A 22,750-nucleotide genomic window follows, 5' to 3' on the forward strand; every position below is an offset into this window, starting at 1 on the left:
GGAACTGGAAAGAAATATCGGGCTTTTTATTCAACTTCAAGAATTATATTTATATACTATGTTTCAAATTCATTCTACAATTACTCACATGTTTTCATTCTAAAACCCAGCAGAAAGTTACCTATAAACTCAGGGCAGAGTGTAATTGATGGAGAATAAGCAATTCCTTTCTGTGCACTTTAGCAGACGCGTGGAAAATAGCACCCGGGCAACACAAAAACTAAATACTGGGAGTGACATTTACCAGGTCACAGCCAACTCGAATGCAGCAAGCAACTCAAGAAATTAGAAGGCGTAGTAAGTTTGAATCCTCCCAAATGCCAGTCAGCCTAACTTCTATGGGCTTTTTGTTCGGGGGTAAAACTAAATTCTCAAATTATGTAAAGTTTTTTTTCCTTGTCACTGGTCGCCACTGAGGTCATGCACTCCTAGCATCAGAGCATGGAATTCGGGAATATGGAAAGCAAGAGAAGCTGACAGGAACCAGGCCTCGGACCATGGCCGGTTCCTGCCTCTGTTTCTGTTTCCATAGAAATGGCCATCTGATAGCCAAAATAAGTTCAAGATTCCTCTACTTTGTTTTCCTCTCTTCTTCCTTTGAGATAACCCCATAAGGTTTGGCTAATTGGACAGAGGGGGTTTGTGGCTACCCGTGACAATGTCTGAGAAGTTAAATATTCTCCCATTAGCAACGGCATGTTTCTACACCCTCTGCACGTTCGTTGGTCTTCTCCCGGGACAGCTGCCCGCCCCCCATCTGGGGTGAGGCGCTCACAACCTTTGGATCACCAATCACCCTCCAAGTCACTTCCGGCAGTTGGATAACCTTTATGACTGCACGCGTTGCTGGGTATTCATGATGGTCCCTCTCAGACTGAGATGAATGCATTCCATAATGTCTGTTTTTATTCCATTAGGCTGGGAAGATGAAATCAAAAGAACTACTTTCAACAAAAATGTCCTGCGTGGACAGTTCAATACTCTTTCTACAGGCCCCGGTGATTGCCCTCATTGTATGCGGGATAAAGGCTAACCGCGCAGCTACCCGTTAGTTTGACCACGCTCTTCCGCCAGCAGGTTGCTCGGGCTTCTTCTTTTTTTTTTTTTTTCTCCATAGCAAGCCCTCTGATTCCACCAAACCCACTGGATTAACAAAAACCTGAAAGCAAAATAACACAAAATGATATCCCCGCATGAGCTACTATTAGACTTTGCAACCTACAATTACACCAGTTCAATTCAAATGCCCCTGAACATAATTTCATTAACGCAAGCCATGTCAGAACTGGTAAATATTTTCTCTTCTTGAATTTTCTGTTATTATTAGTTTTCAGCAGAGAATGATGAAGCAGGCACAGGCCACCGGAACAAGGTAGGGGGGAACCCACTGTCCCGTCGAGATGACAGGCAAGGGAGGGGCTGGCAGAGGAATGAAGAGGAGAACTGGGAAAGTTGATCTGGTGAGAAAAGAAAAAAGGAGAAAGAGTAGAGGAGGAAAGAGAAGGGTGATAAGGGAGGAATTCTGTGGCCAGGTACATTGAGCTGTGCGATGGTGGGGAGTGAGGGCGGGGGGAGACACGCATGTCTATGGTTGGCACCGCCTAGGGGGCTGGCCAGCAGGGTCCTCAAAAAGCTGAGCGCCATCTGAGGGCACAGGACCTGGACCTCACGGCTGCTTGAAGGGCCAGCGTTCAAGACGTCCAACTCAAACCTTTTCAAGAGATTTCCTCCTGTGACAGAATCCTTGGGCCGATACAGATGCACAGTGTGTAGTTAATTTACTTTATCAGAAAAAAAAAAAAAATTGTCCTAACGTTCTTAGCTGGTCCAGAATCTCCCTTCTGTCAAATGGCTTTCCTGGCTGGCAAAGAGGATTAGCAGGAAGATTTCGGAGCTGAGGCTCAGACCAGCAACATGTGCGCTCTTGGGCAGCCAGAGGTCAGGAAAGAGGACAGAGCAGTTACAAAAGGGATCTCAAGGCTTGATTCGTTTTGGGTGCAGTACCAAGAGGAGGCATCCGGGTAAGAGAAGGACCTTGATTTTAGTAGCAGCTTGACCACTTAGGGAGCTGTGACCTGGGATAAGCTAGCATGTGTGAGCCACCATTCCGTCACCCATAACAAAGAAAGAAGGACAGCACCTGCCTCGTAGAGTTCCCGTGACAACAAAATGCCATGGGGCAGGGAAGGGGCTTAACACACGTCTGGAGACACGTCTGCCCTTGACTGAAGGTTAAATAGTATGATTTGAAATACAATAAAGAATGATATGAATAGAACTAGGCTTAGGAGTCTATGAGAGTAAGGGAAAGGGGTTAAAACGAGTTTTAGTGTCTTAATTCTCATGAGCAAACACTGAAACGAGAAGCCTCATTTTGGGGGGTAGCATCTTTCTAAAAGGAGGGTCTAGGATGGGCTAGATGCTCTATGGGGATTCCATCTGTAGAGTCCCTTCGTGCTGCTGAGGATGGATGTTTGCACCTGTGAGGAAGGGACCCACCCACGAAGTGTTTCGGGGTAAGGTGGGGGATCAGAATGCAAGGGGGAACTGAAGTCAAGGAACCGGGGAAGAAATCGCTGGAATTCAGGTTAAGCTGGAAGTTCTTTCCAGAGCCACAAAAGTGTCCTCTTGGAAGATGTCCTGTCCTAACCTTGGGGGGCAGCTCTGCCAGGAAGAGCACCTGCCCATACGTTCATCCCTTGAGCAGAAGACAGGGGAAGCAGGGGGTCGTCAGTTACTGTGTGCGCTGAGCGGAGCGAGCAGCTGGAGCTCATGGGCATTGTGCTAGCCTGGATTTCACACTGTTTGCACAATTACGAAACAACAGACAACAGAAAAGGTGCCAATTCACTCTTGAGAGGCGCACGGACACCCTTGTTCCTAGGGCTGGTGTACCGCACTCAGACACCACAAACACTGCTCCTGCTTCCCTCTCTCTGGGGAACCACATTCAGTGTGTCGAGCCCTCCCGAGCGAGGGTCCTCCCTGTAAACCCTCCCCCCTTGGATGGAGAAGCAGCTCCTGGCTGGGGAGCCATCTAGGATCGAGGACCGCTGCCCACTTTTGTGATAGCAAAGCCTTTTGCAAACGCTGGCCCTTCGGTTTCTTTGCCCTCCCTGGCTGCTGAGGAAGGAAACCAGCTGCATCCCAGAAAACAATTCCACTCAGCAAACAATGTAGTGCCCCGACTAGTCATAATGAGGTCTGGTTCAAATGTTGGCACACATGCAAAATATTAATTAAAATAACGTGCATGATAAATAGTATTGGGATCCAAAGCAGAGGCTCCTCTAAAATCACAGTTGGTAATTATGTGAGCGCCTGCTCACACGCTCAGAATTCCAGTGTTGCTTACCTGACAAAATTAGTCTCGGAGAGGTGACCTTGAGAGGTCGTCTCATGCGAGTATCCTCCTGCTTAGAAACGGAACAGTGTCTAAACAACACCGCGAGAAGAGCATTCATCCTCATTTCCAAGGGCTAAGGGAAGAAATTCCCCAAGAACTCAATAATTCAGTTTAATAATAAATATTTGAGCACCGGCTGGTGTAAAGCTCTCTCTGTTTATCAATGGGGATACAAGGGGAGGTATGGTTCACATTTTTAAGAAGTAACTGTTAAGGGGTGCTTGGGGGGCTCAGTCGGTGAAGGGTCTGACTCTCGGTTTCTGCTTAGGTCATAATCCCAGGGTCGTGAGATTGAGCCCCCTGTCTGGCTCAGCCCTGGGCGTGGAGCTTGCTTAAGATACTCTCTCTCTCTCTCCTTCTGCCCCTTCTTCCCCCCACCTCTCCCTCTCTTTTAAATAAATAAATAAATAAATGGTTCAAAAAAAAAAAAAAAAAAAGGAGAAGTAACTGGTTATTGGTCAATACCTTTTCCAGATAAGAAGTCCTTCTATATCCCTCACCTAAATCTTTCCTGCTGGTACTAATAACACATTGCCTCTTGTTTAACTCCTTGACTGAGGATCTCACAAGATTCCATTTCTAGAGCTTCTAGGATCTTTATCAGGCACCACAGACTTTGGGGTAGGGCCGACAACAAGTAAGTATGCCCAGTAATTCTGTGCACTACTGAGACACCGACCTAAGGTTTCCCACCGAGTTGGTGGGAACATAATGAAGCAATCGTGCCCCATCTACTTCATCTAGACCTTTTAAATTATGACCAAATTTGACATTTATTGCCCCGTTAATACAGAAGCCTAAACGGGAGAGGAAAAGACCTCATTATCTTAATTCCAAAACCATTTTCTATTTGTGGCTCAGTCAACATTTCTGCATCTCGTTAAACGTATTTAATTTCATTCCCTTAACAATAACCCACGTACCACACCAGTGACCACAACTTCAGTGTCCCAGCCCCTAAATTCTATTAGTGTTCTGGAAGGCTCATGGTTGCCACATAACGTTCAATCAGTGCAGAGAAATTAATTAAATTAAAATTATTTTTATTGTGATTTAATTAGCTTGATTTAATTACTTTGTTCACGGACTGAGCATTCTGTTTACAGGCAGAGCCCGGCTCTCATTCGTGGCATGAATGTTCCCATAGAATTACACATTTTCTCTGTTCAGCCATTGGAGCGGGCTGGGGGAGTTTGCCAGAAACTCACGATTTATCACAATCAGCATCATCACAAATTATAGGAAGCATCCAGCAATATGATAACTTCTAAATGAAGTGTCTGAAAGCAGGTCATACCACCAGCCTCGCTGTTAATTCGTCATATTTCATAGTCAGCCTGACACCCTGTCCAATTTGCTGTGCCTGCTTTATGCCGGGGCAGCTCCTGTGAGCTGTGGCCTCTCACAGGGTTTGCCTAGGGGGATCCCAGCTCCCACTCAGGCTTAAGGGCCTGCCTGGCCCTCCTCGGCCTCCCTGCCGCCCTGACTCCCCGGGATGGCCACTCAAGCCGGCGCTCCTGATTTGTCTTTCTGTGAGCCAGAGGTCCTGCCCCTGACGTTCCCCATCTGACATTCAGGATTTCGACTGGGGGCTGTAGGCAGCAAACAACAGAGCACGAGCAATTCCTGAGGCTTGGTCTCAGAGAACACTGGCAGTTTCCGTACTGCCATTGCAGTTACACTTGACTTTGACCCCTACTTTGAAATAATAGCAGGTATTAGACCCCACAGGAGATCCTACACGTTCTCAGCCTTCTTCACGGCAGCCCATCCCACAACACAGTGTGAGATTTTAGCCAGCCCCACAAAACAGTGGCCTTTACATTGGTGTTTCTCGCAAATAAAATTAGGGGGTGCCTGGGTGGCTCAGTGGGTTAAGCCTCTGCCTTCGGCTCAGGTCATGGTCTCAGGGTCCTGGGATTGAGCCCCACATCGGGCTCTCTGCTCAACTGGGAGCCTGATTCCCGCCTCTCTCTCTGCCTGCCTCTCTCCTTGTGATCTCTCTCCCTGTCAAATAAATAAATAAAATATTTTTAAAATAATAATAAAAATAATAAAATCAGCTCTGGGGTGCCTGGGTGGCTTAATTGGTTAAGCGTCTGCCCTCAGCTCAGGTCATGATCCCAGGGTCCCAGGATCAAGCCCTGCATAGGGCTTCCTGCTCAACAGGGAGTCAGCGTCTCCCTCTCCCTCTACCTGCTGCTCCCCCTGCTTGTGCGCACGTTCACACGCTCTCTCTGTCAAATAAATAAATAAAATCTTTAAAAATCAATCAAATCAAATCAGCTCTAACTTGCCTGTATCTGAAATGTGTCATCTTCAATAGTGCCCTCAAGGCCATATACAGTTGTTTTCTCATGTTCAAACAACTATATTTCAATATATTTGCCTTTCTGCACCATCTTAGATATTTTATTTTATGATCTGAAACCATTGGCTGAGAAAGGGGCCTTGGGCTTTGTCAGACGGCTCCCCCAGTAGAGGCTGGAACGTTTCTGTCCCTGCATGAGATTTCTGTGGCTGCTAAAGCAAATAGCCACTGCCGTGGTGGCTTCAGGCAACACAGATTTATATTCTCTTAGGGTTCTGGAGGCAGAGCTTCTGGAGGAGAACTTTAGTCTCACTGGGCAGAAATCAAGATGTCATCAGCAGTTGTCTCCCTCTGGAGACTACAGAGGAGAGTCCATCCCTTGTCTCTTCCAGCTTCTAGTGGCTGTCAGCATCCTCTCCCTTCTGACCATCTCCTTCCAATCTCTTCCAGTCTCTGCCGCGGTCCACACACCACCTTCTCCTCTCCCGTGAGTGAGCTCCCTCTGCCTCTCTCCAAGGACACTGTTGACGGTATGGTTGGCCCAACTGGACAATGCAGGGTAATTTCCCCATCTCAAGGTTCTTAACTTCGTCACATCTTCAAGGGCTCTTTTTCTCTTTCCCAAATAAGGTAACATTTACAGATTCCAGAGCTTAGGGCCTGATCTTCTGGGGGCCACCCTTCAGCCCACTGGTCTCTACACTTACTTAATTCTTTATTGGCCGTACAATTCTGGCCTTCAGGAAGGAACATAAAATGATTTCAAAGATGTGACATAAAAGGCACCAAATTGAGTAGATGTCCATGCCGAAGCCCCTTAAAATAATCAGATAAAAGTTAATGTGATGGTTAAGGAGAAAGCAAGGCCTTTAAAAAGTGAAATTTTTGCCAAGGCCTAGGAGAGAAACAGGACCCATTCCTTCATGTCTGGATGAAGAAAGTGCGAGATTTGCAAACCTTGCCACTGAAACACGCTTGGTTCTTGGGCCCTGACTGCTCCCGAGAGCTCGTGTGAGCCACTCTGCCTGCCCCTCCTCTGCCTCTCAGCCTGCCCCAGGGTGCTGTATTTATGTGTTGTGCAAAGGGTTGAATGAGGAACTTCTGTCATCAACCAGAAGTGAAAAAGGGCAGGGACCATGTGTTTTTCAGTTAAATAGAACAAGAGGAAATAACTGTTAACTTCAACATGAGATACTCAGGCCACCGATTAGCGCTAAACCTCCCTGGGCAGGTGTGCGGGAGCTGAGTTTATTTCCAAAAGAAGTCCTAGAGCCGCCTCTTTCTGAGTCATGAAAATGGTGGAAGAGCTGATCCGGTGACAGCCGGATGCCGATCTCTGGTAGAGAAATCAGACCTGGCATCCCGCCCCAGCTATGCCTCTTCTCTGGTGATGTCATTCCCAAAAGCCAACATCACTAAGCGCCAGTCTCCTCACCTGGGGCAAACAGACTACACCGGCTCCTTAAAGGCAGGCTCATCGTCATCCGTGTACAGGTTTGGTCACATTGCCTGGCACACGGAGGACCCTCAGTCGATATTCCCTTACTTGAACTGAATGTCTGCCTTACCTTACTCACGACTCAAAGTGATATTGGTCACGCTGTGATTCACACCCGGGAGCTCCTGGCCAGACGCCCACCGGGGCAGCTTTGCTTACTGCCTTGCCCTGCCCGTTGGCCTCCCCCTCACCCCGGCATCATCAACTGCCTGCCAAAACCAAGAGGGAGGGCCTGCCTTGCCTTGCTTTGCTGCCCTAGCTGGCTTCCAGCCTCTGCTCCCAGCATTTTCCAGAGACTAAAACACTAAAACTATTTAACCACCAAAAAATTAAAAGAAAAATTATACACACACACACACACACACACACACACACACACACACACACAAGGCATGTTGCTGCTGGAGGTAACTCAGAAACACTACACAGACAAAAGATATCACTATTGTGGTAGATATCGTTCCTCTCACACGAAGTCCTTTTGCAAGGTTCCTTCCAGCCATATGACACTTTCACCCCTTTTAAAATTAGTCTCAGGGGCGCCTGGGTGGCTCAGTTAAGTGTCTGCCTTCGGCTCAGGTCAGGATCCCAGGCTCCTGGGATCCAGCCCCACACTGGGCTCCCTGCTCAGCAGGGAGTCTGCTTCTCCCCCTCTCTCTGCCTGCCACACTGCTTGTGCACTCTCTCTCTCTGTGTCAAATAAATAAATAAACTATTTTTTAAAAACTAAAAAATTAAAAGTTAAAAGTAGCCCCAGAGAATGCACGTCTCCATTACTTGCGCTCTTCAATTCAGAGGGCCTGCCTTACCATGCAAGCCTTGATGCTCATCAGCAGACTGGAAAGCCCTTTGAGATGATCTAATCCAACATCCTCTCTTTAGGGAAAAAGACAACTAAAGTTGTCCATTATCGTATGGCTTGTCAGCAGCAAAAAAACGCAAGCAGCTAGAACCTACCTCTACTGTCTTCTGGTCCAGTGTGTTCTGCGTTCTCTTGTGTTCTTTCTTTAACCGAAGGTCCTCACTTGGCCTTACAAATCTGGCTCAGTGCACTGTCTCACAGTAAATGTTACGAGCTGCCTGGGCAGGGTATGTCACTGACTCTCCTCACACAGGCCGGGTTGTGAGAATCTACAAAGAAAAATCATTACAAGGTACTCTGAAAAAAAGTGCAGCATGTTTTGGTAGTGTTTGATTTTGTAGTATGCCACTTTAATTCCCTCTTCTTGCCTTTCCTATATTTTATTTTATTTTTTTTTAAGATTTATTTATTTATTTGACAGAGAGAGAGCGAGATCACAAGTAGGCAGAGAGGCAGGCAGAGAGAGAGGAGGAAGCAGGCTCCCCACTGAGCGGAGAGCCCGCTGTGGGGCTCGATCCCAGGACCCCGGGATCATGACCTGAGCCGAAGGCAGAGGCTTTAACCCACTGAGCCACCCAGGTGCCCCAACTTTTCCTATATTTTAAAAGTTATTTTAGTAGTCACTATCTCGGAGATTACAATTAACACCTTTAACTTGTTTTAAACAACCTAGTTTGAGTCATACCACCTGAGTGTCAAAAGCATACAAACACTGTGCTCTGAACATCTCCATCTCTCCCCCTTTACATTGTTATTGTCACAGACTACAACTTTATCCATTGGGGTGCCCATTAATGTGGACTTCTAGTCATTGTTTTATGCATTTGCCTGTTAAGTCACAAGAAAGAGAGAAGTTATAAACCATAGCAAATGTACAATGATACTGAATTTTTTACTTCCCTATGTACTAACTTTACCTGTGTTCTTTGTGTTTTCTTTCTTACAGCTTTGATTGATTTAAAGTCCACTGTCCTTTCATGTCAGCCTGAAAGACTCCCTTTAACATTCATCATACAGCAGATTTACTAGAGCCAAATATCCTCAGCTTTTGTTTATCCGGAAATTTCTTTTTTGTTTTTTTTAAGATTTTATTTATTTATTTGACAGACAGAGATCACAAGTAGGCAGAGGGACAGGTGGGGGTACAGGGGGAAGTAGGCTCCCCGCTGAGCACAGAGCCAGATGTGGGGTTCAATCCCAGGACCCTGAGATCATGACCTGAGCTGAAGGCAGAGGCTTTAACCCACTGAGCCACCCAGGCGCCCCTATCTGGAAATTTCTTAATATCTCCTTCATTCTTGAAAGATAGTTTTGCCAGATACAGAATTCTCAATTGGCAAGTTTCTTTCTTTCAGGATTTTAAATATGTCATCCCACTGCCTCTGGCCTTCATGATTTTTGAAGAGAAATAAGTTGTTAATCTTATTGTGGGCCCCTCCAACATGGTAAGTCCCTTCTCTCTTGGTGCTTTCCAGATTCTCTCTTCATCTTCATGTTTTAATAGTTTGAATATACTGTGTCTCATTGTGGGTCTCTCTGTGTTCATCCTGCATGAAACTCACTGAGCTTCTTAGACCTGTATGTTTGTGTATTTTTTCAGATTTGGGAAATTTTCAGTCATTATTTATGCAAATTGTTTTCTTCCCTTTTCTGTCCTCTCCTAGGCCTCCTTCCCAAAATGTGTATATTAGTATGTTTTGTGATATTGCACACGTCCCTCATGTTTGGTTCACTATTCATTTTTTTTCCTTCAGGTCCTCACACTAGATAAGTTCACTGTCTTACCTTTAAGTTCATTAACACTTTCTTTTGCCTGCTCAACTTTTTTTTTTTTTTTTAAGATTTTATTTATTTGACACACAGAAAGAGAGGGCAAGAAAAAGCTCAAGCAGAGGGAGCAGTAGGCAGAGAGAGAAGCAGTCTCCTTGCCAAGCAGGGAGCCCAATGTGGGGCTGGATCCCATGACCTTGGGATTGTGACCTGAGCTGAAGGCTACTACTTAACTGACTGAGCCACCCAGGGGCCCCAAGCTTGCTCAAATTTTCTGTTTAACCTCTTTAGTGAGTTTTTCATTTCAGCTATTATACTATTTGCCTCCAAAATTTCTGTTTGGTTCCTTTTTATAGTTTCTATCTCTTTGTTGATATTCTCATTTTGTTTATACATTGTTTTTCTGATTTCTTTTATTTCTCACTGAGCATATTTAAGACAGCAAATTTAACATTTTCGACTAATCATTCCAATGCCTGGGATTCCTCAGGGATGATTTCTATCAAATTCGTTTTCTCCTGTGAATGGGCAATATTTTCCTGGTGTTTCTTTAGGTTTTGTTTGTTTGTTTTTTTGGGGGGGTTTGTTTGTTTCGGTAGATTTTGTATTTGTTGAGAACTGGACACTAAGTATTAAGTAATTCTAGAGATTTCTCTCTCCTACCCCTCTGGAATCTTACTTGTTGAAAGCTAAAGCCAATGCTTTGTTGCTTTTCCTAACTATTTTTGCAACATATTGTATTTCTTCTTTTGTGTGGTCCCTGATGTTTCTGTTCTGATGTATCCATAATCAGCCAGTAACCTGACAAAGATTTCCTTAAACGTCCACCTTGCAAAAGGAGGGAAGGGAAGGAAAAAAAAATAGTTCATATCTGTTTAAATCCCTTCAGAAGCTGCTTTGGTCCACGAATGAGCTGACAGTTCCTGCCAATGCAATCAATGTTTTGGTGAAGGGACAGATTGCTAGAGCTTCCTACTCTGCCATCTTTTTGTGATGTCATCCAGTGGTGACTGATTTTAATTTAGAAACGAGAGAGAGAAAATAACAACTAATTCAAAGTTCTCAAACATGAAAAAACATTTCACCAATGTGGATCTTGACTGTCTCTCATGAGAGATCAAACAACCCAGTGATTTTTTTGTCTGCCATCTTTAAATCATATATATTCTAAAAATCCCTTTAGGAGGCAGACAAGTATAAAATTTGCTGGAAGATGATCTAGAAAAATCTTTGACCTAGAAGAGTCTAGCATGAAGGTCAGAATTGAGAGATCAAAGTGATATTGCTAAATATGAGGCATCTTCTGGAGCATGAAGAGGGAAAGCCAGTTGAGTCCCCGACCTCCCCGTCCTTGTTACAGGCACTCTACACTTAACACTCAGTCACCTTGTGGCTTCTGGTGTCCCCACCTTATGGTTCTGTTTGGTCACTCGAATTGGCTATCATGTGTACTTTGCTCTCACATAATTAGACCTCTCTTGAGAACAAGAATAATTTCTTAAACATTATAATTAAGCTAAAGGAGGAAGAAGGAGAAGAAGGAAGAGGGCATGGAGAAGGGTGTATTCATTTCCTGGGGCTGCCATAACAAATTACTACAAACTTGATGGTTCAAAACAACAAAAATTTATTTTCTCTCAGTTCTGGAGACTAGAGGTCAAAAATCAAGGTCGGTGCTCCCTCCAAAAGCTCTGAATCTCTCCTTGCCTCTTCTAACCTCAGGCCAGGTGACTCCAGGCATTTTCTTTCCCCCATGGTAGCATAACTCCTATCCTGCTTCCATCTTCACATGGTCTTCTCTGTGTGTCTCTCTCCTCCATTCTCTCATAGGGATGTCAGTCACTGGATTTAGAACCTCTCCTAAATCTAAAATAAACTCACCTTAACTTAATTGCATCTGCAAAAACCTACTTTCTAATAGAATCATATGCGCAGGTACTGTGAGTGTGGTATAATACGAAAATATATTTGGTCTTTGTCCTGGGCTCCTGACACAGGGCTGTTAAAACCCTTGGGATTTCAATGACCCTGGAGCTTATGCTAATGAGGTAACTTAGGGCCTCTTGATATCCTCAGGATAGGGCTGGTCAGCAGGAAGACCAAGTAATTAGAGGGTTAGATGGCCTCGCCCACCAATCTCTGGGAAGGGGAGGGTAGGAAGCTGGAGCTCGAGCTCTATAAAGACCCTTAAACAATGCGAATTCAGAAAATTGGGGTTCTGAACGCATTAAGGTGATGGGCGATCTCACTGCCAGAGAGAGCATGGAGCCTCCATGCCCCTGCCCCATACTGCCCTGTGCATCTCTTTCATCTGGCTACTCCTGAATTTTATTCTTTCTAATAAGCCAGTAAATGTAGGCAACCTGTTTTCCTGAACCCTATGAGCCATTCTAGCAAACTTTGAAACCTGAGGAGGGGGTAGTGAATACCTTCAATTTACACCTGGTCAGTCAGAAGTCTGGGGGACCTGAGACTCATGAACTATCATCCAAAGTTGGGCAGTCTTGCAGGACTGAGCCCTTAACCTGTACGGTCTGCACTAACCCTGGGTAATCCATGTCAGAATGTAACTGAATTGTTGGACGACCAGTTGTGGTATTGAAGAACTGGAGCTTTGGTCGGTGTCAGAGAAAACACTTCACAAAGGTTATGATTTGGACCTGGCTTTTGAGAGGGATACATAATTCAACTCCCTATAAAGGGGAAGGGAAAGAAACAAGATCCTCATGTTCTCAAGGAATCTATAGTACTGAATACATATTAATTATATGTATGAAGGCGTTACTTATGGAATCAACTTAAGAAAGCAGATCCATTAATGGTGCTTCATGACAGAGACGTCTTTTGCCCCTAGTTAGACATGAGATCTTTGCACAAACTTTATAGAAAAGATCATAACACTCCTTTAGTACCTCCTCCCCCTGCCCATTAATCGTGAGATTACATTGTAGGCGGTCTTTTAGGAGAATAGGCAGGAAATTACAGATAACATTTCATGAGGGCAAAATCTGTGAGCTCATCACCGGAATTGTGACCGCTGATAGAGCTAAGGAAGCATTCAGAGATTTGGAGCCCAAATTTAGGCACCTTTTGGTATAGCATTTTGTCAAAGCCCCCCAGGTGATCCCAACATGCAGCCAGGATTGAGAATCACTGCTCTCATGTTTGCACCTCTTATGAGCCAGGGAAAAGAAAAGAGTCACTCTCTCAGACCCAAGCAAATCTATGGAGCCTGTCTCAATAAGCCTGGTTGACATAAACCAAAGACAAATTGACCAATGAAACTTACAGATGGTAATCTGAGCTGACACGTTTAATGCCCCTCTCTTCCCCAATCCCGATGAAAGAATCATAGAGTCCTCCTAAGCAGGGAGAGAAGTCTTTTACAGTCATGTAAAATAAGGAAGAAAGGTATTGATGCACTAGAAATTTTGAGGAGGTAGGCGTGACTTGGTGGAGGTGACAACAGAGGGGTCAAAGTACTAACAAGAACTAGCAGCCCTGACAAAGAAAGGCCATGTTGGGAGTGAGTGAGTGAAATTTCCCCCCAAAGACCTGGGAAATTCTCACACGTGAACTGCAAGAGAATGGGACTGTGAGACAGTCGGTGGGTGGAATTTAGGGTGGTTTGGCAATTACACCAGTGCCCCACACACGGAACTGCCAGACGGCCTGGAGGGATTTGGGGAAGGCCCCCATCCATTACCAAAGACACAAAAACTTAAAATTTTCCCTCTGGGACTAAGAGAACAGGAACCAACACAACCGCTGACAAAATCCTCTCAAATTTCCAAGCCAGGTAAATATAGATCTCCTTTCGAAAGAAAACAAATCAAAACAAAATAAAAATCCCAGAATACAGGAAAAGATTTAGTACCCAAAAAAAGAAAGAAAACTACTTTGAAGAATCAGAGCAAATGTTTAATCTACAATATAAACTTTTCTCCCAAAAAGTGGGGATTTTTAATTTGGATTTTCAACATGTTGGAAGGACATTATGGAGAAGAGCTACAAAAAAGAAACAATTGATAAATATTTCTGTTGGTGAAAATCACACTCACTAGAATTTTATTTAAGTCAACTTTAATCTGGGCAGTGTGGCAGATGAAAATTTCCGAAGATGGCAAATCTCCTAACCCACATGTTCATAAGAAATGTGACCTTCCTCTTTCATCAGGAAGAGTTTATTGCTCCATATCTCTGAATCTAGGCACAGGGCAGGAGGCTCAGTGTGACTTCACTGACCAATAGAATATTCTGGAAGAGGGTGCCTGGGTGGCTCAGTGGTTTAAGCCTCTGCCTTCGGCTTGGGTCATGGTCTCAGGGTCCTGGAATCGAGTCCCACATCGGGTTCTCTGCTCGGCGGAGAGCCTACTTCCCTCTCTCTCTCTGCCTGCCTCTCTCCCTACTTGTGATTTCTCTCTGTGTGTGTCAAGTAAATAAATAAAATCTTTAAAAAAAAAAAAAAAAGAATATTCTGGAAGAGACACAATGTTGGCTCTGGCAGAGCTGGCCTGACAGCTTTTGCTCCCTGCCTATTGGAAGTCAGCAGCCATGTAAAAGTTATGCCCACCTAAGATGACCAAGCTGTGAGAAACCCAAGCTATGCAGAGAGACCCCAGAAAGTGAGACATCATGGAGAGAGAGAAAGAGAAATTTAGAGAGACCATGCCTTGGGACTGAGAAGACAGCATGGAAGTGGACCAGCCATCCCACCTGCCCCAGCTAAAGCCATGTGATCAGAGATACACCACCCAGCCAAGCTACCAAATTCCTGACCCTCAATATTATAAGTAAAAAAAAGGGCGGCTCTGTGCCACAAAGTTTCAGGGTGGTTTGTTAAAAAGGAATCGAGAGCAGCAAAGGCGGCCCACAGCAAACTGGGGGGCCTCACAGAGGCAGGAGGGTTTGGTGAATGTTGAAATCCCAAGCCATCTTCCCCAGCTCAGTTCCCGGAATTCTGGGAAAAGGCAAGAAACAGACAGAGCTCCTCTGGGAATTCTGACCAGATCAAGGGAAAGACCTAAAGCAACTCACTTGAGAGCTCCCCACAGTAGCCCTACAGAGAACTCCTTTTCATTAGGACCCTGCCCACAGGAAGCCTCCAATCACCTCTCAGTCCCCTACCCTAAACACAAACAAACAACCCAGGATTCCTCGACCTGCGAGAACAACTTTGATATGAAACACACAGAAGAAAGGAGATTTAGAGGAAACAGATTATGAGGGGAGGAGAAAACTGAAAAGCAAAATAATCATTGTTGTCCTTAAAGAAGGAGATATAGGCAAAGACACTGAATATATAAAACAAGAACAGGATGCTATTAAAAAGAATAAGTAGTCCAAAAACAAAAAAAAAAAAAAAGAGATTTTGGAAATTAAATATATGATAGTATGTGCGAATAACTCAGCAAAACGTGGGAAGATACGTTGGGGAAACTTTTTGGAAAAGAAAGCAAAAGTCAGAGATGAAAAATAAAAAAGGAAAGACAGGAAAACTAGAGGACCAGTACAGACCAACAATTATCTGTTCCATCCAAATAATAAAGAGTTCCAAAGAGAAGGAACAGAGAAAATGAAGTGGAGGAAATCGCCAATAAAGTAATTCAAGGGAACTTCCCAGAATTGAAGGGTATGACACACACCAAGTCACATCATCAAGAAACCTCATAATATTAGTTAGAAAAAGAAGATTCTGCAAGGAGGGGGAGGGAGGAGAGAGAGGGACAGAGATTGAGAAAGAGAAAGGTCACATACAAATGAGAAGTAATGGAATGACTTAGAACTAACTTCTCGATGGCAACACAGGGCAGTAAAAGACAATGATGCGATCCCTTCCAAATTCTGAAAAATGGTCTCCACACTGAACTTATCTATCCAGACAAACTATGAACATGTGCAGAATGAAGACATTTTCAGATACAGGAAAAATTAATCTCTCACACACTTTTTTTTAGGAAACTATGGGAGAGTGTGCTTCATAAAACAAAGGAATGAATAAAGAAGGAAGAAAATAGGAAGTCCAGGAAACAGGCTTCAACACAATCGAACAATAAAGGGAATTCCCGAAACATTAGCAAAGGCGGATCTCGGGATGACAGCAGCCAGTTCAGCCAAGAGCTGGTCAGAGGACTTCAGCAAAGCCTCCCCTAGAAGACAAAGAGACAGAATGTCTGATGTGAATGCTCACCTCAGGAGGAGATCTTTTTTTTTTTTTTTTTTTTAGAACACTGGTAGAAAATTGGGGCTGGTTAAATGTAATGCAAATGCAAGAGAGACCCGAAACAACTACAATCCAGAACAGCACTCCCCAGCACCAACAAAGTGTGAACCCCTCATGTAATTTTACATTTATTACTAGTCATGTTTTAAAAAGAAAGAGCTGAAGAATGCTTGTCTAGCTCAGTCGGGAGAGCATGTGGCTCTTGATCTCGGGTTGGTGAGTTTGAGCCCCACGTTGGGAGTAGGGTTTACAGAAATAAACAAACAAACAAACAAATAAAATTTAACCTAATATATCTAAGATAGTATTTTACCGTAAAATCAATACAGAATTATTAATAAGATGTTTTATATTCTTTTTTCATACTAATCCTTTGAGAGCCAATGCTTATTTTGCATTTACAGCCCACCTCAGTTTGCTCACTAAAATTTCTCAGAAATACTTGATTTTGATCTGAATTTAGTTTTCATTAAATTTGTAGCTGAAAAGGTTATTCACCTACCGAGGGTGTTCCAAACATACTTAAAATTTTTTCAAAAGCCATCAGTTATTAAATTCAGATGTAAAATTAAATAATATTTAAAAATTAATTCTTTAGTTACACTAGTCTCATTTCAAGTACTCGGTAGCTACATGTCGCTATTGGCGAGTAGACTGGACAGCTGAGGTCCAGAGATCAAGAAGTTATTTGGAAAAGGAAAAGTAATCGTTGTCACTACATAGCTCAGCTTCAGATAACATACTCTCAGTATTCATTTAATCAAAATTATAATAGGAACTCCATTGGGAAATGGGGATGAGAAGCATTCACTGTGTCAAGGGAAGAAGAAGAAAGAAAGCTAAATCTTAAAACGTCTGAAACTAAGAAATTAAAAATTAGCAATATAATCCTATTAAATAGAAACAGAAGTAAATACAAAAGGAATCTGTCAACCTCACTCCAAGTGAATGCCTCTGGGTAAGTAGAACAGCGAGAGAATGGGCTTGGGACTTTTGCTTCCCTGAAACATCACAGTATTGGTTGACCCTTTAAACTCATGCATGCATGATTTTGATTTTTGAAAAGATCTTGACAAATGATCAGTGGACAATCTGTCCACAAGTGTGTGGGTTAAGAATTTTCTATGTAATATTCTCATTCTCTCACTCTCTCCTTCTCTCTATAAAATAAATCTTAAAAAAAAAAAAAAATGGGCGGGTGGGGGGTGGTGTTCCTGGGTGGCCCAGTCAGTTGAGCATGTGACTCTTGATTTGGGCTCAGGTCGTGATCTCAGGGTTGTGGGATGGAGCAGTTTCATTTACCCGGTCCACTTCCCTTTAAAGTGGAGGGACAGGGGGCGCCTGGGTGGCTCAGTGGGTTAAAGCCTCTGCCTTCGGCTCAGGTCCTGATCCCAGGGTTCTGGGATCGAGCCCCACATCAGGCTCTCTGCAGGGAGCCTGCTTCCCTTCTCCTCTCTCTGCCTGCCTCTCTGCCTACCTGTGATCTCTCTGTCAAATAAATAAATAAAATCTTAAAAAAAAAAAAAGTGGAGGGACAGGACTAAGCTCTGGTTAAGGGATGCTTCCCTAATCTCCCCATCTGGGCTTCTGACTCGTGGCTGAGGAACCACTTCTTGTACACAGTTCTTTTGATTTGTATCTCAAAAGATTCTCTACCTTGGAAAAAGAAAGAAGGAGGAGGGAGAAATAAGAAGGCATTAGTTAAGACTACTGAACCAACAGATTCGGAAATGGTAAACACACCCCATCAACTAGAAATGATGAGGCTCTGAACTTGATGTTCATTCCCTATCCCTGACGAATCCCTTTGCCAGTGGGACTGAGTGAAATATCTCTGTCTTTTCCTGCCCACGTCCCCGTGTTTCATCACCCAGGGCTGCATGGTCCCAGCGCATGAGCTCTCTTGTTTACGCTCTTCCCGCCCCGCATCTGGGGGCTACCTAACACCAGCTCCTCTGAGGACTCCTTCACCATCTACCATCGTCTATCCTCCCCAAGTGTGTCCCGTGCTCTCCATGTGCCCACATTTGAGCCGGAAGCTCAGACAATGTCAGGTCGCCTTGCGCACCACCGTCCTTTGCCTCAGCTGCCAGACCTAGAGTGCTGGGTTTAGGGACGGGGAAGACCCAGTCCCCGAGAAAGGGCAGACAGCCTTCTCCCTGCCCCCAAGCCTGAACCCCTCCACCTGCCCCTCTGCTTCCTTTGCCGGATTCCCACCATCTGGGATCCACCTCTGACTTGACAGACTCCTGTTGGTCACATCTGGCTTCAGAAAAAGAGACAAGGAGTTCGAAGGCCTACACTAATAGGCAGCACTTGGCAGACACAATAGAAGCAGCTGCTGTTTATAGCCCTTTTTAGGGTGGCCTCAAGTTGGACCTCACACTTCCCCTCCCTGGCTTTCCCCTGTGGGGCATTGTTTTACACAGAGCATCTGGAACCTCACAGTCTTGCAGCTTGGAAGGAAGAAACAAAAAATAAAAAACACAAATCCCATGAATCTGTGAAACTCTAACGAACTCTCTTCCTGGGGGAACTTCCAGACTCGCTCCTGGCTTACCTCTCAGGTAAGGCAGGTCCCTACGGTTCCCGACCCGACCCTCTGGATCCATCACGCGGCAATACAAAGACCAGCTGGGCAGCTATCCAGTAAATAAAGCTAACCCCCACCCCCGGAAGTCTTTTTTCTAAATAACAGCCTCGGTAGGATGCCTGAACTACATCCAGTTTCTTAAGGGCAAAAAAAACAGGCTGGATTCAGGTGGTCAGTTCGAGACCAGTATCGCATTGGTGGGAGGCCAGGAGCAAGGCCCTTCCCAGAGCCTTTGGCTCGGTACTGTCATCCCTGTGCCTCTTCTGACCCCAGGGCTTCACTCCTCTGGTCCTGTCCCCATAGAAACAAGGCGCCTGGAAGGCTCAGCACGCGCCACCTGACTCCACCCACGCCCCTCCAATAACCCACGCTGGATTTCAGCCGCCTGCGCTGGCTCCGCTGGGCAAGGTGGTGCCGAATTACCTCCCTTCTGGGTTTTTCCCTCCTCCTGTCCTCTCCTCTCCCCACCCCTCCGAGGACAGCCTTTCCAAGAAACAACACACACTCGCACACCTGGCGCAGCGCGATAGGGAAGCTCACCATGGATACCGGGCGACCATTCCCACTCCGGCGGCGGCTCCTGGGAATAAGTTACTATCTCTAGAATGCTCCGAACTCCAGATGTGCACCGACTAGAGCCTTGAGACCTGGCTTCCTTGTCTCATTATGCCTTGTCCGCCCGCCCCCCCCCCCCACAACAAGTTTCCTATATGCATATCAAGCCTTCGGAAGGGGGAAAAAAATGGGAAATGGTAATCTTCCTTTTAATATGCTACCACATGCCAGCCCCGAACAGCTGTGCACACACAACACGATGGACTGGACATGAAATATAGCCCAGGACCATTTTTTTTCAGCATTCATTCCCAGGGCTTACAAAACACATTTACTTGGAGGGAGGTCACACAGTCTTCCTTCTGCATAAAAAGGTGGTTTTGAAATAGGTACAGCCATCTGGAAACAGCCCCTCTGCCATTGATATGTAAAATGCACGTATTACACCATCTTGCCTGGACTCTACAGCAGGAGGCAGAGCCACACAGAGGCCCATAATTGTTTAAATATACAACCTCCGGTTCTCCCCTGTGCTTACCTTGCTCTGAAAAACCATTTGCCACAGTCTAGGTGACTGTGGACGGGCGGGTGAGGCAATTTGCTCCTGGGGGCATTCATCTGTGTGCAGGGGGAGTGTCCCGGAGTGCAGATTTGGGGGGACATGATTTGAACACTTGCTGCTGCTGCCGCAGCCTTACTAATAAGAGAGAATATGTCAAGTGCATGACTGGGAGTAAATAGCAAACACCCCATCGAAATAATGACCTCTGCTCTTTGGCTCATTATAACCAAGTATTTGCTTCCCTCCCTAGAAGACTTAGATCCCACCTTTAATAACTGGTTTTGTCAGGCATTTAAAGGAAAAGAGCAATGGGTCTTACTTCACTAATTGATCTCCATGTAGTGAAGGGGATGCTTCTGTATATTTATTAACATTTGCTCCTTAAAATGAGTACACCCTCCCAACACACACACACCCAGCAAGACCCTCACAAATAAATTCTTACCCAGACCTTATCCAAATAAATTCTTGACCTCTCAAGCGATTGAACTTGTGTGTTGTTTCTTCTGTTTTTATTTCCTGGGTTTGGTTTTCACCTCTGTTTATTTTTTTTTTTAAATATATACATGATGTGGATAATATAAATCAGCAGCCTTAAAATGCCATCCCAAAGCTAAATGCTCTCCCTCAAAAAAAAAAAAAAAAAAAAAAAAAAAAAAAAAAAAAAAAAAAATCCCTGAAAGAATGCAGAGCTCTGGAGTAGCTCAAAGGGTTAAGCTGTTAAAAGCACAAATAGCAGAGCTCCCGTTACTGAGAGGAGAGGGAGCCCACTGGAAGGAGATCACTCTAGGTCAGCCTGTCCTTTACATTGTGAAGAGCTAGAAAGGGGCTAATAAACCCAGCAGCCTATGGCAAAGGTAATTTATTTTATATTCCTAGTCATCACATGCAATATTTTTTGGAGGGGGAGAGCAAATGTAATTCAAAGAAAGTGATAAACAATAAAAGAAAAAAAAGCCCACAGTGTCTAGTGAGGCTTCCACCCCCAAGTTAAGAGAACACGTGCCTTCTGCGGTGCATTTCTCATCCTGTTTGTGTGTCAACATCTTCAAAGTGCCTAAGCGGCTGGGGTGGGGGATGGTGGCTCTGCCTCAGCCTGGGGTCAGGAGTCCTTCCTGGGGAGGACAGGAATCCCCCGAGATAAGCAGCTCCCAGGTCGGGTGGACGTATTTCCGCACAGGCACCTCCCAGCCCCACTCCCGGGAAGACGCATCCACTTGACTTATGAATCGGCTCCTGGCCCGGAGTTATTACCAAGTGGACGGCTCTCCGGCTGACTTCCTGAGCCAGCATGGAGGACAGCTTCTCCCGGGGACTCTGGGTGAGGAGCTGGGCCCTTTCTGCTTCCGTCTCGCACTTGCCACATTTTACGTGGATGAGGTCATTGGACTGCAGATGAGGTAACCGTGCAGCCTGCCCGGGAGCTGGAAGAGGTTACCATGTGACCGAGCGTGTAAACACAGGGACGTCCCCGGGGCGGGGGGGCAGCCGACAGCTGGGCTCTGCTGCTGGCCAGGAGGGTGGGAGCTGCAGGACTCTGGGAGCTTGTCCAGGCTCTTAAAGGAGCCAAACCACTGCCTGAGCTGGGGTCACAGCCACCTTGGACACTGGCCTCAGGACAGGGCAAAATCCTGCAGGGGGGGGGGTGCTGGTGCTGTGACAGGTCTGGGGGGGCACAGATAAATAACACTGTCCCTAAAAAGAGGAGCTTTCTAAGGCACAGAAACACTGCAGACAGAGCTGTGTGGCGCTCTTGTGGTTCAGCTCCAAAGCGCACTGCACCCCCCTTCCCCGCTTCCGAACTTTCCCTATCCTCCTACCCTCCACTCTTGCCCCCCCAACGGTGGTTCCTCCATGTGAACATTCAGCCACATTTTCCAATAGTCTCTAAATTAGAAACATGGCAGGAAAACACAGATTCTTTTAAAAACCATTATAGAGGGGTACCAGGGTGGCTCAGCTGGTGAAGTGTCTGCCTTTGGCTCAGGTCATGATACCAGGGTCCTGGAACCAAGTCCCACATCCAGCTCCCTACTCAATAGGGAGCCTGCTTCTCCTCCTCCCTGTACCCCTCCCCCCACTCATTCTCTCTCTCTCTCTCCCTCTGTCAAATAAATAAATAAAATCTTAAAAAATATATAGAAATACATTTTTTTAATTTTATTTTTTTATAAACATATAATATATTTTTATCCCCAGGGGTACAGATCTGTGAGTCGTCAGGTTTACACACTTCACAGCACTCACCTAGAAATATATTTTTTAAGCTCTTCTGTACTACAGAATGACAGAGCACATTTCCAGATGTGGAGCTGTCCCCTTCAGGTGTTACACAGTCCTGTGATTCTCAGGGGCAGAAAGTTCTTTCCCAGGTCAAGTCAGATGAACTAAATTCTGTATCTATCCCATGCATTCCTCAGGTACTCCTTTTTTCCTGAGCCCTACCACGTACCAAGCTATACTGTACCGTGTACTATACTGAACCCTGGGAATTTTTAGGAAACGGGAGTTTGGTCTCCCGCTAGTGGTGCTCACACTCTGGCAGACAGTTACTATTACTACATACTAGCAATCATCTACAAATGACTACAAGAAAGGAGATGCATGCGTGAAGGCGAAATGTGGGATCCATGAAAACAGAGGGCATCTCAAGGATGACCTCCCTGAGAGCCTCATTAAGCTGGGACCAAAAACGTGAGAGTCACCACAAAAGTCACAGCGGTAACAAAGATGCATTTCTGGGCACGTCGCATGTCTTGTAACAATCTATGAGGTAAGTTCACTGTGTTCCCCATTTTACCAATGCAAACACAGCTTAAGAGAGGCTAAGTAATCTGCCTAAGGAAGTGGCGGAATCAGGATTTGAACCAAGGGGTGGGATCCTGAGGCCTGTATTCTCTAATCACCCTGCCTCAATCACAGTCAAGGAGACACCAATCCAAGCTGATGCTCACAGCCAAGTGTGAGGCC

This window comes from Lutra lutra, chromosome 4, assembly GCF_902655055.1.
Source record: "Lutra lutra chromosome 4, mLutLut1.2, whole genome shotgun sequence".
In the NCBI taxonomy this organism is placed as follows: Eukaryota; Metazoa; Chordata; class Mammalia; order Carnivora; family Mustelidae; genus Lutra; species Lutra lutra.